The sequence below is a fragment of the Rhea americana genome, unplaced genomic scaffold (genome assembly GCF_003343005.1).
Source record: "Rhea americana isolate MKP2758 unplaced genomic scaffold, rheAme1 scaffold_36, whole genome shotgun sequence".
NCBI lineage: Eukaryota > Metazoa > Chordata > Aves > Rheiformes > Rheidae > Rhea > Rhea americana.
This window is the reverse complement of record NW_028186490.1, coordinates 1,602,842-1,616,629: the sequence shown is the minus strand read 5'-3', so window position 1 is coordinate 1,616,629 and position 13,788 is coordinate 1,602,842. Positions and strand designations below refer to the sequence as shown.

General features: G+C 40.2%; 1 long non-coding RNA gene across 1 annotated transcript in view; it reads left to right on the top strand.

Moving 5' to 3' along the window:
* Positions 1–12,942, top strand: part of LOC146591768 (uncharacterized) — a 126,942-nt gene extending 114,000 nt beyond the window's left edge. Inside the window, exons 3-4 of the long non-coding RNA XR_014896735.1 lie at positions 6,186–6,366; positions 12,843–12,942. This is a non-coding gene — a long non-coding RNA (uncharacterized LOC146591768). The remainder of the gene's footprint in view (positions 1–6,185; positions 6,367–12,842) is intronic.
* The last annotated feature ends 846 nt before the right edge of the window (positions 12,943–13,788 follow it).

The window sequence follows — 13,788 nt, the reverse complement described above, 5'->3', positions numbered from 1 at the left end:
AAAGCTCTCATGGAAAATCATACAGCTTATTTCATCTGTGTGAGAAAAGGCAGGATGTTTTGCTGGTTAATTCCTCATGTGTGAAAAATAAAATGTTGCCAAAACCTACGCTGAATATACTTCCTTAAGAAAAGCAGGTTAAATTACTTTAAGCCTCAAGGGGTTTTAGTCACTGTAGAAAAGTCGGTCAATAGTTTCTACTATACCAGCAGATTGTGATGCCCATACTTGCCCAGAATATTGCTTCTCTATTATACTGCATTTCATATATAATTTAACATGCCACTGTCTGATTACAAAATGTTTGTTTCTCTCTCTTTTTTTTTTTCTCCTAAAAAGTGACATTTGGGAAAAGCAATACAAAATCCTGTTAGATAGCGTTTCATCTTTCTGTCTACATATATCAAAACTTGAATTCAAATTGCTTAAATCTTCTAGAATTTCTGTTTATGAAGGGAACAGATAATGATGAACTGGAAAACTGCAGAGGACTGATAACTTCTGAAGTGATTCTCATATATTTATATTGCAGGGACATGAAATATCAGATAGTACTTATAAGAAGAAGTTAGGCATCTGAAGGTGGCAAATTTCTTGTCAGTCAAGTTGTTTAAAATTTTTATCAGTCTCTTAATGCTTGTTTTACAGATAAGACCTCCCATCCTGCAGACTTAATGCATATGGTGCATTCAGTAAATGTACTTACTACTTAGAATATAAAAATTTTGCCTGCGCCTGCAAACATCTGCATGAGTCACCCCCTGGGTTTTAGTGCAGATTTTCATGAAGCACCTGCATGAGAAAGAATTGGTAAAATGAGCCTTTAATTCCTAAAAGCAATTTAAATCTTCTTTAGGATTTTCCAACATGAAAGAGGCTCTATAAAGACAGAAATACAAATAAGTCATCAGCAGAGAAATGTGGCAGTTGCAAGTTTTATTATTTGAATACTGACAGGTCACTTCCCTCTTGCCTCTTGCATAGAGTGTAATATTATCACCAGTCAGCACCAACCATTTGGCTTGTCAGCAGAAGGGCAGGGAAATCAAACACCAGGCAGGGAAAGCTTCTTTGTTTCTTTCCCAGGGAAATCTATGACAGGAAACAAAGGAAGAAATTATAAATGATGATCAAGTAAGATAGAATCATCTTCTCAGGAATTTCATTCTCTCGTCATTAGGCAATGGGAACAAAAGGCTTGACATTTAGCTGCTCTGATCCGAAGAAAGGCAAGTCAACTTATGAACTGAGTGCTGGGCCTTTAGCAGTGACTAAAAGCAAATTTAGAGAATGTTACCTTGCGGGGAGGTGCAAATAGCACATGTTCAGGGTGGACTACAGCTCCACAAGGTAGGAAGCACTCTTAAAGAATCCACCTTTGCAGATTAAAGTCTGTCTAAAAAATAACCATTTTTCTTTGTTTTGTGAGTCTGATCCAAGAAACAAGGTGCAGCACTTCAAATACACTAATGTGTCTGTGGACTTCAATAAAGCCCTTAATTATACAGTGGTTGGGAAATTACTGCATTGCTAAGACTGCAAAGTGCTCAGTAACGTCCCACAGCTGTGCAAAGAAACCTTTGTGCTACTGCCAAATAGTTTGCGGGGACATTAAAACAAGCTGTGAATTCTCAGCAAAAGTTAGGTTAAGCTCCCTCACTTGTAAAGTGCAGTAATGTTTCTGCACCTTTAATCTGGGCAATTCTGCCCTAGTCCCCTGCCAGAGTGAAGGGCTCCTGATCTTTCTCAGTTTCCAGCTTTTATGGGGATACAGATCTGTGTGATCCTGGTACGTATTAGCCCTGATTCAGGCCTCCAGTCCTGCTTCCTAGGAATATGGTGCATCTTGGACATTTCTCTCAACTCCTTTTCAAATACAATTACATGCTTGAGACTTCGGTAGACAGGTGCCAACAATTGGAGAGAGGACTCTAGGGGTGGTGGTAAGTGATCAGATGCAAGAGACTATCTGCATTGGATGTTGTTTTAACTTTTTATCTAAAGTGTAAAACTAGTGAAAACAGAAAATTGTGGCATTCAGGTGACTATTTTGAAATGTAGCAGAGTTAGATCTTTTTAATGGCAAGCAAGCCCGGCCTGTGGAGCAGGGAAATGTCCTGCACATTGACAAGTATGAAATGAAGAGAACTGTTTTTGGAAGCAGAGTTCAAGAGTTCTGCTAGTTAATTTGAAAGAGTAACATCAAGCAAAGCAGGTGAATGTTATCTTCTGGATCCCAGTTGTTTGCCACCATGTTGCTTTGTTGCTTAGGTGAGTCAAAATTTTTTCTTTCTCACTGTACATACCCATTGAGTAGACTTATAAATAAGCTTACTTACCACGTAGATGTGCTGTTAGGTTTGACTAATGACAGTGTGAAGAGCACACCCCTGTTCAAGATGGAAGATCTTTAGATATACAAAGCCAAAGGTGTTTCTTAACAAAAGAGAGTCTGAGCATCCACATGGCTAAGGCCTGTGTTTGTCCCCTTTGAGAATGTTCTTAACAGTTATGTGGAAATCTTTAGAGTCAGCCGTTCTCTGAAATAATGAACAACTAGATTTAGCAGTTAAGGGATAAAATTTTCTGGGGAAGTAACCCGACTGAAATTAGGGCAGAATTTGGTCAATGAGTTTTCTTCTCAGATAATTTCTGAAATCCCAAGAAAGCTAGCAGTAAACAGTGATTCTGCCAGATCCACAGCACAGAAATGGTGCTGCTTGTGCACTGGGATTGGTAAAGGAGTATGAGTCACAGCAGTCCTGTCAACAGCATTGTCAATCGCAGAGCATCAGTCCGAGGAAAGGCAAGTGTTTCCTCAGGGTTCCTGCTGCACAGGGTGGGGGGGGGGGGCAGGGAAAAAGACCTCTGCAGGGCAGAACTATTTTAGCAAACTGTCTTTTGATTACCTACTTCTGACCCATTTTGGCTCTGTGCTGCCTTTTTCGGGCCAACCACTCCTTGCTGACACATTACTAGGTCACCTCCGCTTCCATGATTTGTGCCTCTTTCCCAGGCAGGCCACCCACCAGGTCTTTTTGGTTGAGTGGGGCATTCAGACAGCCTAAGGAGGTCTCCCCTGCAAACAGGAACTATTCTTCAGGATAGATAGAAATCTACTAGAACTACTGAAATTTTTAGATTGATTTTAAGGGTCATTAATGTAAGAACTACACACAGTCACATCCTTTCACAGAACAATATATGCATCTGTTTGTGAGTCAGAATGAATTTTCTTGGCAGCCAACAATATTCAGGAGGTGAATTTGCCAGATTGTCAAGTGATTCAGTGTCCTTCCCTCTCTGGGGCATTTTAACCTCTGCAGCCATGAGGCTCTTCGGTAAAGTATCTGGGTCAGCCAGCTTTTTTATTAAACGGGAAAATGGCCTTTCCTCCATGCTGTTCTCAGAGCATTTCCTACTCCATTCTCTGGTATCAGTCACAGAAATAATGGGTAAAACTGGCCACATCCCGCTTGCATGGGGTTCCTGTTAGCTGTAGCATGGGTACAGCTGGGAAAAGGCACCAAAATACAGATGCAAGTTTGGAAATTCATTCCCAACTCATCAAACACCTTAGCCTTTAGTCTTGCTCCTATCAAGTCGTTGCATGATTTCCACAGAAAAGAGTAGGAGTTACTGTCACTTTATAATGTGAGTGATGGTATCCTCTCAGGAGCTGCAACTTAATGCTTGCCCTGGGAATGAATAGCATGGTGAGTGTGCAGTTTTAGGAAGAAATGGTTCCAGGTTTCCTCTCATACTGCTTTTCAACAGGATGATCTTACTTTCCTTCATTGTAACTAATGTTGATTAAAGGCTTCCTTTGTAGGATGGCTTACTTCCTCTTTCCCTGAATAGTGTTTTAACCTTCAAGGAACTTGCATGTTGCAGATGGGAAGACACAGACACATTGCAACTACATGCTTCTTTCTGGGACTTTGTGAATGTAGAGATAGGAGTACATCATATTTTACTGAATACTTGGTAACATATTAGCTATATTTGGAGCTGGAAGCCAAATTCTGTGCTCCCAATTTGTATGGTGGATAGAAACCAACCAGAAGACCAGATCTACTCTCATCTCCTACTCTTCTGGGAAGAAAGTTGGTGATGCGGAGAATCTGATATAGATCTATTGCTGAGAATTGTGAATGGATTTTTTATCATATCAACACTCATTGTGCTTTAGTGTGTCTGAAATTAAGATTTGTGCCTGAATTTCACAGAGCAGGAATATCTCTAATGAGAAATGCAAAGGGATGATATTTTTTCTTCTGCACAAACTGAGAAACTCTGGCTGGAGGCTAGCACCTTTCTCTACAGCTGTCAGTAGAGAGGAAAACATGTGTGCCCCTGCTGATTCACATGCCATATGATACTGCATTCCAGTTTCATTACTGACAGTGGGTTGGGTAAGGGACTCTAGATAAACCTCAGTGTTTGTGCTCAACTGATCAGCTACTTATAATTTCATTTACTTAGCTAATTTGTCCTTGCACCTAGTCTCAGGCCTTGCATTCGTTTGTGGTGAGGTTAGGATGTTCCTGTAGAGCTGAAGAAAGATTATGGGCTGCTGAAATATAAGTTACATTCAGGAACTGCTATGCTAAGTATTTTTAATATCATATCAGTCTATGAGAAAGAATGCCTACCTATCTGATTATTCATCTATGGGTCATACTCTTAAACGTAGTGAGTTACTGAAATTTTTTAATGTATGATAAAATGGAGAAAGGGCATTTTTCAGTTCTTTTTATTTTTTTCTTTCCCTAAGGCTACTCTTGTTGGAAACAGACTGAGGAGAGGGATATACAAAGAATATATTCACTATATTGCTCAGTTGGTTAGAGTATGGTGCTAATAATGCCAAGGTAGCGGGTTTGATCCTGTACAGGCCACTTGTTTGGGGATGGACTAGATGATCTCCAGAGGTGCCTTCCAACCTTACCAGTTCTATGATTCTATCATATTCATTCATTTTACATTTCTGGAGCTTTACTGCACTGGGGGATATCTATATTGGAGGAGATCAGCACAGAAAGGTTAGGTTAGCTGAACATTAAACCTGTTTAGTGAAGCTACTGCAACTTCAAGTGTAAAAGGATTCAGTTACTTTAAAACTGGTTTATATCAAGTTAGCTTATACTTACAAGTGGCAATGTAACTTTGTAATTAGAGAAAACAAAGGGGCACAGATTCCACTCATATATACGCAGTGGACATTAAACATTGCCCTCCTCAGCTTCCTGCTTGAAACTACTCTTCTGTGACTTGTTGCCTGATAACTGAAAAAGCAGGGCAGGTGTGTGCTCTCTGAATAGTTTTGTAGGAAGGACCTTGTAAACAAAAAAGCTACAAGGCAGGGTATTCTCATTCCTTTCCCAACACATTAAGCAACATTCTGCTTTCTGTTCTGCCTGTTTTCCTGCTCTTTCATGTGTCAGTGGGGTTTTCCTCCTCTTCAGGCTAAGACAAGAATGAGGAGCTAATAAAAAAATCATCTTTCAATCAACCCTGGAAATTCACAGATACCTGGTTGTAAGCAATGCGCCTACTCAAGTTGCCCAGATAATGAGAGTTCTCATCCGTTACAGGGTACTATTAACTTAAAACAGCCATGTATTTGAAACACTTAAAGATTTGCCATTACCAATGGAAGCATTTGATCTGTCGAGTTTGATATTCTACCTGGCCTGGCTGGTAACTGAAAATTAGGTGGTCAGCAATTTCTCATTTTTTCTCTAATGCTGATAACATGCATAAACTGCTTTGCTGTAGAAACCAGTTCTGTGCATTGGAGGGAACCTTGATTCATGAATCATGAAGCTAAGTTTTACTAGCAACTCTGCCACTGACTCACCTTTTGGTTGTAAGTGGCTTTGTTACAGAGAAATTATTTAAAATGGCCAGTCCACTAATTTAAGGTTTGTCCATCTTTAAGACTCTTGTCATGTTTTGTAGACATTAATTATTTTCAGCATCAATGAAATTTATTCAAATTAGTTCCCTGAACCATCATCTTATAACACCATCTTTTAATATGGGTAATTGCAAATTCAGTAAATGATCAGAAATGTTAGCAAAAACTTCCTCTTCTTTTGTCAGACATAACAAGTGTCAGTATTTTAAAGTCAAGTCTCCTTCCCCAACTGAACTGTGTTTCTGTGCTGTGTTGTTTGCAGTCTTTCATCTGTGAACTAGGAAGATGAAGGTCTTGTACACCTGAAGGCTTCTTTCCTTCGAACACACTTGGTGAACCTACTAACACTACATGGGGGAAGATGTTCACTCAGACAAAAAAAAAAGTACAAGCAAAGACCAGAGGATCCCAGGAAATACAGAGTAGAAAACAAGGATATACAGGTGAGTTTGTACAGATTTTGTAAAGTTTTGTAGGTTTTTCTTCTTGGTAGGCACCAAAAGAGTGAACTACTATTTGAACCACTGTATTTCACCCAAAAGGGTGAACTACTATTTGAAGAACTTTGGAGAACCGTTTAGGTCACAAAGGTGACAACAGAGAGATGTACATGTTCCTTTCACATTTACATGGTAGAAGCTATTTATGCAGGAAATGATACTTGGCAGACTCCATGGAAGAGACTATACAAGGATCAGAGATACAAAGGTGATAAAGGAACAGATACCTTGCCTGATGAAAGGAGGGGCAAAAGATTGGCTCATCTAAATGTAGCAATATAATTTTGAGGGAGGCAGCAATCGCTTTCTATAAATATACACAGCAGTTCCCTCCACAATGAGAAAAGACAAAATCAAAGGGATATCAACTGGTTGTGAATATGTCTGGGCTGGAAATTGAAAGGAGTTCTCTAACTATCACAGCTGTTGGGTCTGGAGCAGCTTTCCAAATGAAGAAATGACACAAAAAGCCTGTCACTGTCTCACAGTTAAAGTTGGGTCATTTTAGAAACTGGATTTATGAAGTAACTTCCTTCAACAGTGACAGAAAAACTCAGAGGCTCAGGATGGCCCTTAATCTGATTTTCGTAATACTTGTTCTCCAGCAAAATGAGGCATTACTTTTCCAAGGATCCTCGTATTAACCTTCTGATATGTTTACTTTTGAGCATCTGTGTTTGGATAATTTAATCTTTGTTTTCATCTCTGTCACTGGACTTCTTCAAGGAAACTAAAATATTTTGTAGTAAGAAAAATAGTGCTATTAGGCACATGCTGAAGACAAAATGGAAATACCCCATGCAGTGTAATCTGTTTTTAGTTCATCATATCATTGAAGTATGACTAGTAAAGGAAGACACTGAAAATAAAATGCTTGGCCTCAGAAATAGCAAAAATAAAAGTATTACTAAAAAAAATGACTAAATCAGAGTAGAACTAATAATATGGAAAATCTCAGGAGTCAGTCTTCATGTAACAGCTGAGATGATTTCAGAATATTAAAAGAATGCACCTGAAATAACACTTTTTTGCTTTGGGTTACACCATTAGTATTTTAAAGTTTTGATTCTGAGCTACTGTATTTACCCAAAAGCAAAACTAGCTTCTTTTTAAGTTAAACTACTTGGAAAATTGAAGGTCATCTTAAATTCCGTCATCTCCTTTAATGTAGTAATTCAAGTGGTTTTTTTTTTAAAAAAAAAAAAAAAACAGCAACTATTCAAAAGCTTTCTTTATTTGGGTTACATTGGATGTGGGCAGAAATGATGACCACAAAACTATCTTACCGTTGTTCCTCTACCTTTCTTTCAAAGTTAACATCTCTCTCCCTTCAGTCTTCAGCCTCTCCTGTAACAACTGATGCAGTTATCTGCCAATAGCATTGGACAATTCTTTGATACCTCTTGAATGCCTAAACTAGCTGAATAGCTATAGGGGTTGGAATGTGAGTTATAGCTCAAAGCCCTGCTGTGCTAGCTACTGTACAAACACACAACAAACAGAGGACCCAGTACCCTCCCCTCAGAAAGTACAAACTAAATGAAATTTAAATTTCTAAGTGTCTGTGTCTAAATTATTAGTTGGTACTAGGTTTGTATTGAGTCTTTCCTCTGTGCATAATAATGACAATGAGTATTGAGCCCACAAAAAGGATCTTTCTGCCTGTCTTTTTTTTCTCTGGATAGTATATTCTGCATTGCCCACAACAGTGAGTCACCACTTTGCTTTCTTTCCTAACTGTATTTCACTGGGATTGGAGGATCTCAGGTGAATGATGGCTAGTGTTAATTAGCGTTTTTCCAACAGTCATAGTATAGGTAGGCTAATATATGAAATTGAGACTTTGGCCCAAATGCCAAGGTGGCATGTTTTTTACAGCTGAGCTGTAATAATGTAACGGATAATACAAGTACAGTACGTCTATAGACATTGAGATTTGTCTATATCCTAGTACTAAAAACTTCTTCATTAATTTTCTTCATTAATGACAGTTTATATTACATTGCATTGTGATACAGTCTTTTTTATATGTCTAAAATAAGTTACAATGGTAATCTAAATCTATGATGTGATTGAAGGGTAGAGAAAGAGAAATAAGAGCAAGCAAAGTGGAACACAAAACTGGAAGCAGAATGACTGATGGGGTGGATATTCAAGGAAGTGCTTTTGGACAATGGTGAGAAGAGTGCTGGGGAGAAGGATATTACAGAAGTTAGCAGGAGATGTATTCATCAGCAGAAGTTATTTAAGGCAGGCTAGAATCGCACTGCTTTAGGTCCTAAAATTTGTCAGGCTCCAGCCAATTCTAAGGAGACTTCAACTTTTCTCTCTGATTCCCACCAATGAGATATGCACAGGGTAAGGTTCTTACCTGCCTTAGCAGAAAGCGTGCATGCAGTAGCCCTAAGGACAGGCTTCAAAGTGCATACCACAAATCTAAGGTAAATTTAATAGGAATAATATAAAAGTCTCTATTTGTCTTGGGCTCCAGTTACAATCTCTACTAGCTGTCTTAAGACTAGATTTTTGTCTTCAACAGAACAGTTTCCTTTTGCTCTCAGCACTCACAGTAAAACCAGTAAATGGCAGTGGGTGGGTCTCATGATCTTCTCTTTCTGTTTCCCTTTCTGCTTACCCACCAGAAGCACCAGTTGAAGTCCTGTTTATTCAAGTGTACTCAGATCACAAGTTGCATGGGTTTATCTGAAGATTTCTAATCCCATTTGCACCTTTCCTGCAAAGTCACACTCTCCAGCAACAGCTTTATTCTCAAATAAATGTATTTAGAAAGTCCAGTAGCCTTAGTACTTGTGCAACACATAAGACTTTTCCTAGCATAAACACAGGAAAGTATATGGACAGGTAGCAGGTAAGTTTGTTTCAGACTGACTGGGAATGCCTCAGTGAGTGAGGACTTGTAACCGCTGTAGCTCTATCGATCTTAGCAGCGCTCCAGCTATCTATGTGCATTGAGGAGCTAGTGGTGTGAACATCTGCTGAAAGCACTTAGCATTCTCTATTCTGGATTTTAGGAAGTTTCTATGTGTATTTCCTAGATGTAGTTTGTTCATCTCTGAGGATCAGCTAGGCAGAGTTTCTGCTATAAGAGCAGAGTGTCTGGGAAAACCTCCCATCTAAACACAAATTTTCATCAATATTCACAGTGAAACGTTAAACTAGATAGTTATGGGTATTTGTATGAAGGAGGCTAAGCTCACCTAAAGCAGTCAAATATATTTTTTTTTGACTGGGATCAAAAATAATTAGGAAACCTTTTTTGTGTGTGTGTCTTTGATGCTCTCATGAGAACAGAACAGGCCTGTTCTAAAGCTTCAGTGTCAGGGAGTAGCAGGGCTGCCTGCTCCCCAGGGAAGGCGAGTGGGAGCCGTGGCGCGGTGGGCATGGCCATGCCCTTGCCGCTGGTGCATCGGCCCCTGGCACAGAAAGCAGGGCAGGCCCAGGGCAGGAACCAGCCTTAGCCAAGCATCCAGCAGGTCAGGAGAGCCAGTGTGATGAGGCAGGTCTGAAGTCAAGCGAAGAAGTCAGCGGTGCCGAGAGGTATGAGATCAGGCACAAGCATATCCTCAGTGTAGCTTGTGCGGGGCTCAGTGCCAAGACCCTCAGCTTAAAAGTGGCTCCTGAGCAAAAGGCAGGGCAGGCCCCAGCTTCTCACTGCGCTTTCTTACAACAGCCTCACAACAGCACAGGTTACAGCTGCACCGTGAGAGCCCCATCCTTGAGCAGAGGCAGCTAAAACCCGGGGCAAAGCAGATGTGCTTAGGGCCCTGGCTTGCGAATGTGCTGGGCGTCCCTTCTTTTGCTGGCGTTTGGGACTGGACCTGTGAATATGAAGTGGGCTGGCTTGGACTTGTATCTGTTTGCTTAGACTTGGATGTCACTGTTATACAAAGAAATCCAAGGTGCTTGTTTGTTTATGGATAATCTTCATCCCAGTAAGACTATGGCTTAGGCTATAATTTCAGCGAAGTATGTAACGGTGAGTGGGTTTTTTTTGTTTTTTTTTTTTTGTTTGTTTTGTTTTTTCTTTGGTACAGCCCTTTTGTCAAATTAAGATATTTCAAATGCCAAAAGCTTTAGAAACAGCAAAATTAATGATTTGCCTATTCCAGTGTGTAAGGATGACAGTAACTAATCATATCTGGTATTTACATACTATTATTCAGGCAAATTTACAGAGGAGGTATCATTATCATTTGCATAATCCAGAGGAGGAAAACAAGTCTCAGAGAGGTCAAATGAGAGGTGAGCCAGCACATTTGAGGTCAGTTGTCTAAGAATAAATGTATTTGGCACATGAAAGCAGATAGATTTCCCCTCCTTCTCCTTCCCTCCAAGACACTGAACATCCACAGCTTGTTTTGAAATTTTTGAGAACTCAAGGGTTTCTGAAAATCAGTCTGTGTTGGTGGCCACTTGTACTTCTAAATAGACACATAACTTTAGGCACTCTAGTTTGAGTTAAGTGACTTGCCTACGAAGAAGTCACGCGCAGCTCTTACAGAGGGGTAGAAACTGGGAGCCACAATCTGAGTCCTATCTGCATCCAGTTTTGTTATAAAGCAAGTAACCCAGGAATGATAGGGTGAAAGCAATTTTCAATTTGCTTGTTTTCCACTAGTTGCCTAGCTAATATCTTGTCTGATTTTTAGTTCTAGGCTTGCTCACAGCTGTTGGGGGGAGGGGGAGGCTGTGGGGTCTGCAGAGTACATTTTTGCTGAGGCAAAGCTTCCTCACCCTCAGACATGCCATTTTCCTGTGGCTTTTCACTTGCTAGTTAGAAACATATTCCACATCTGGGACTGAGACTCTGTACAAGTCCTAGGAAGAAGCCTACACACTTGGCTTCCAAAGGGCTGTGTGAAGTTCATTGCACCATTTCCCATCACTCAAGAGCACCCAGCTGTAATCAGCATCTCCACCAAACCTCCAACTCACTTTGAGGTTAGTCAAAATCCCAGAATACTGATTTCCCCCAGAAATGTATGCTTCATACATTACCAGCTGGGCCTAGGGTCTGTAACCTTTTGGAAACAGCCTCCAGATGGTATTAGCCTGGAACTGGAGTGTTTCCAAAGATCTGAGGAGCCCCACTTAGCCCTCAGCAAAGGAGCATTGCTGGCTACCTGTTTCTATTGCAAGTACTGAACTGCTCTTTCCCAAGACAATTCTCAACTGGCCAGATAACTTTCTGTTAAATCTGATGTGCAGTATGGCTTTTACTCAAAAAGAACGATCTAACACAGTAACTCTATAGCTCTGCAGCTATAGCTAGCTGCTCTTACTGTAGGATCTTATAAGGATGTAGACAGCTACAAGATAAACAGTTTTTCATGTTCACCTCTTTGGCTGGGTAGGACATGTCTAGGATCCTTTCTTTCCTTCCCTACTCCCTGCAGTACTGTAGAAGTTTTGTAGAGGAGCTTGCATGGTGAACCAAATCTGCTGCAGAACAGCAGTTATTAATGCAGCTCACTCACCTATTCCAAATATCACAGTTGTCTTCACATTTTGAAAAGCAATTAAAAGCAACAGTACGTAATATATTACATCTACAGTTTCCTCAACCATGGCAAACTGCCCTGGGAACTCCAAACTTCAAACAACAACTCTTCCTTCTATTTGCAAAGGGGATGCATAATGGAAAAGTAATTCCCATTTTTTTTTGTTTGTCCTTTTTAAGCCCTCTGCAGGACCACAACCTCCGGAATACTGAAATTAAAAAATGAAGTTACCTGAGCAATATGGGGTTTATTATTCTGGAGTATAAAAGCATAAGCTCTAGTAAAAACAAATATTAATCATGGATTGCTGAGTGTGATGCACGCCCTGCACAGTGTTCATGTCTCACTGGCTACAGGTTTGTCTGGTTAGTGACACGCGCTAACATTCATTGGCTAAATGATCTTACACCCACAATAAAAATAGAACAAATCTGCAGGGGATGTGAGTTGACATAGCTCCACTTACTGTTAACAGTTCTTCATTCTTTATATAGCATAGTCCTATATGCAATATATAGTAAGTAGTATCATCATCTTGAAAACGAAGAGGTAGAGGTAAGATATGTGGGGCTCATTTGAGGCCATAATGGAACCAAGAACTGAAGATGAGACAACTCCAGGCCCATATTTGTGAATGTGAATTGTTTGATGGTGTGTGTCTCGTCTTACTGGATCACAGCTCTTGCAAGACACTTTAGTTTGCAGATAGATCCTTTATTTCGAAAGGATTTGTTAGGTTTAAACTGGATGTTATTACAGAAATGTATCATATTTCGTGTTGCTTTATCCTTCTGCTCTTTCAGCTATTTCTCTTTCTCAACTGAACTTGAAAGTAAAGTCTTGCAGGAGATTCACAATACTGATTGGATTTGTTTGGTATTTGTTGAGGCATTGTAGGAGTTAGACCATGAAGAACGCTGGTCTGAGGAAGGCAAGCAACCTGTGCACCACACCCAGATGTTCCCTCATATCCCTCAGGGGAATACCAAGCCCTGCAGTGTGGGTAGGTGCAGAATACTCCTAGTCTACACCAGGTCTGTATTTGAAGCTGACCAGGAACAGTTTAATTTTACATTTACAGGAGTCTTGAGCTGCTATTAGGATAGTTCTGAACAGCATAACTCTCAAACTGATGTCTCTTGTACAGCTTGCACAAATCCAGTGATCATATTTAAAATGTCACTAATATTTTGAACAAATTTGAACAGTTGTTGACCTTAAAATTCTTGTGGTTTGAATAAAAGTTTATAAACTGGTAAGAACACTAAGTACAACTCAGACAAAAGTCTCTACCCATTTAAGATTTCTAGTATCTTAGTCACAAAACAACTTCTTTTGTGATTTTGGCCACACCTGAACAACAGGCAGAAAATAGCCTGGAAGTAACATCAGGTGCAGGCCATCTAATCCAAACCATTGGCAGAGGCTCATTCGTGTTCAAACTCAAGGCTCAGGCTTTGAATAAACTACAAAATGTCATTCCAGATGAAAGCAATACCAACTGATTTGTGTATTTTAACAACCATGAAATACCAAGGAGCCAAAAGTCCTTTTGTTTACAAATAGCAGATCATCGAACCCTGCACAATGAATCTGCAGCTTGTGCAGTTGGCTCTTGAGTCATGTTTGCATTCAAGTAGACATTATTCGTGTATGATCCATGCAGGCTTGCTCTGTGAACAGGAGGTGCTCCACCGCTGCAGCCACGGTCCAGCACTGGCTCCTTTTCTCTGATGCATCACCTGAGGGACCAGACAGGGCCCTCCATAAGTGGCAGGAGGGGCTGCAGCTCTGGACTTTGGCTGAGAACCATGAGGACTGAATATGGGGCCTTCGGTGAGCC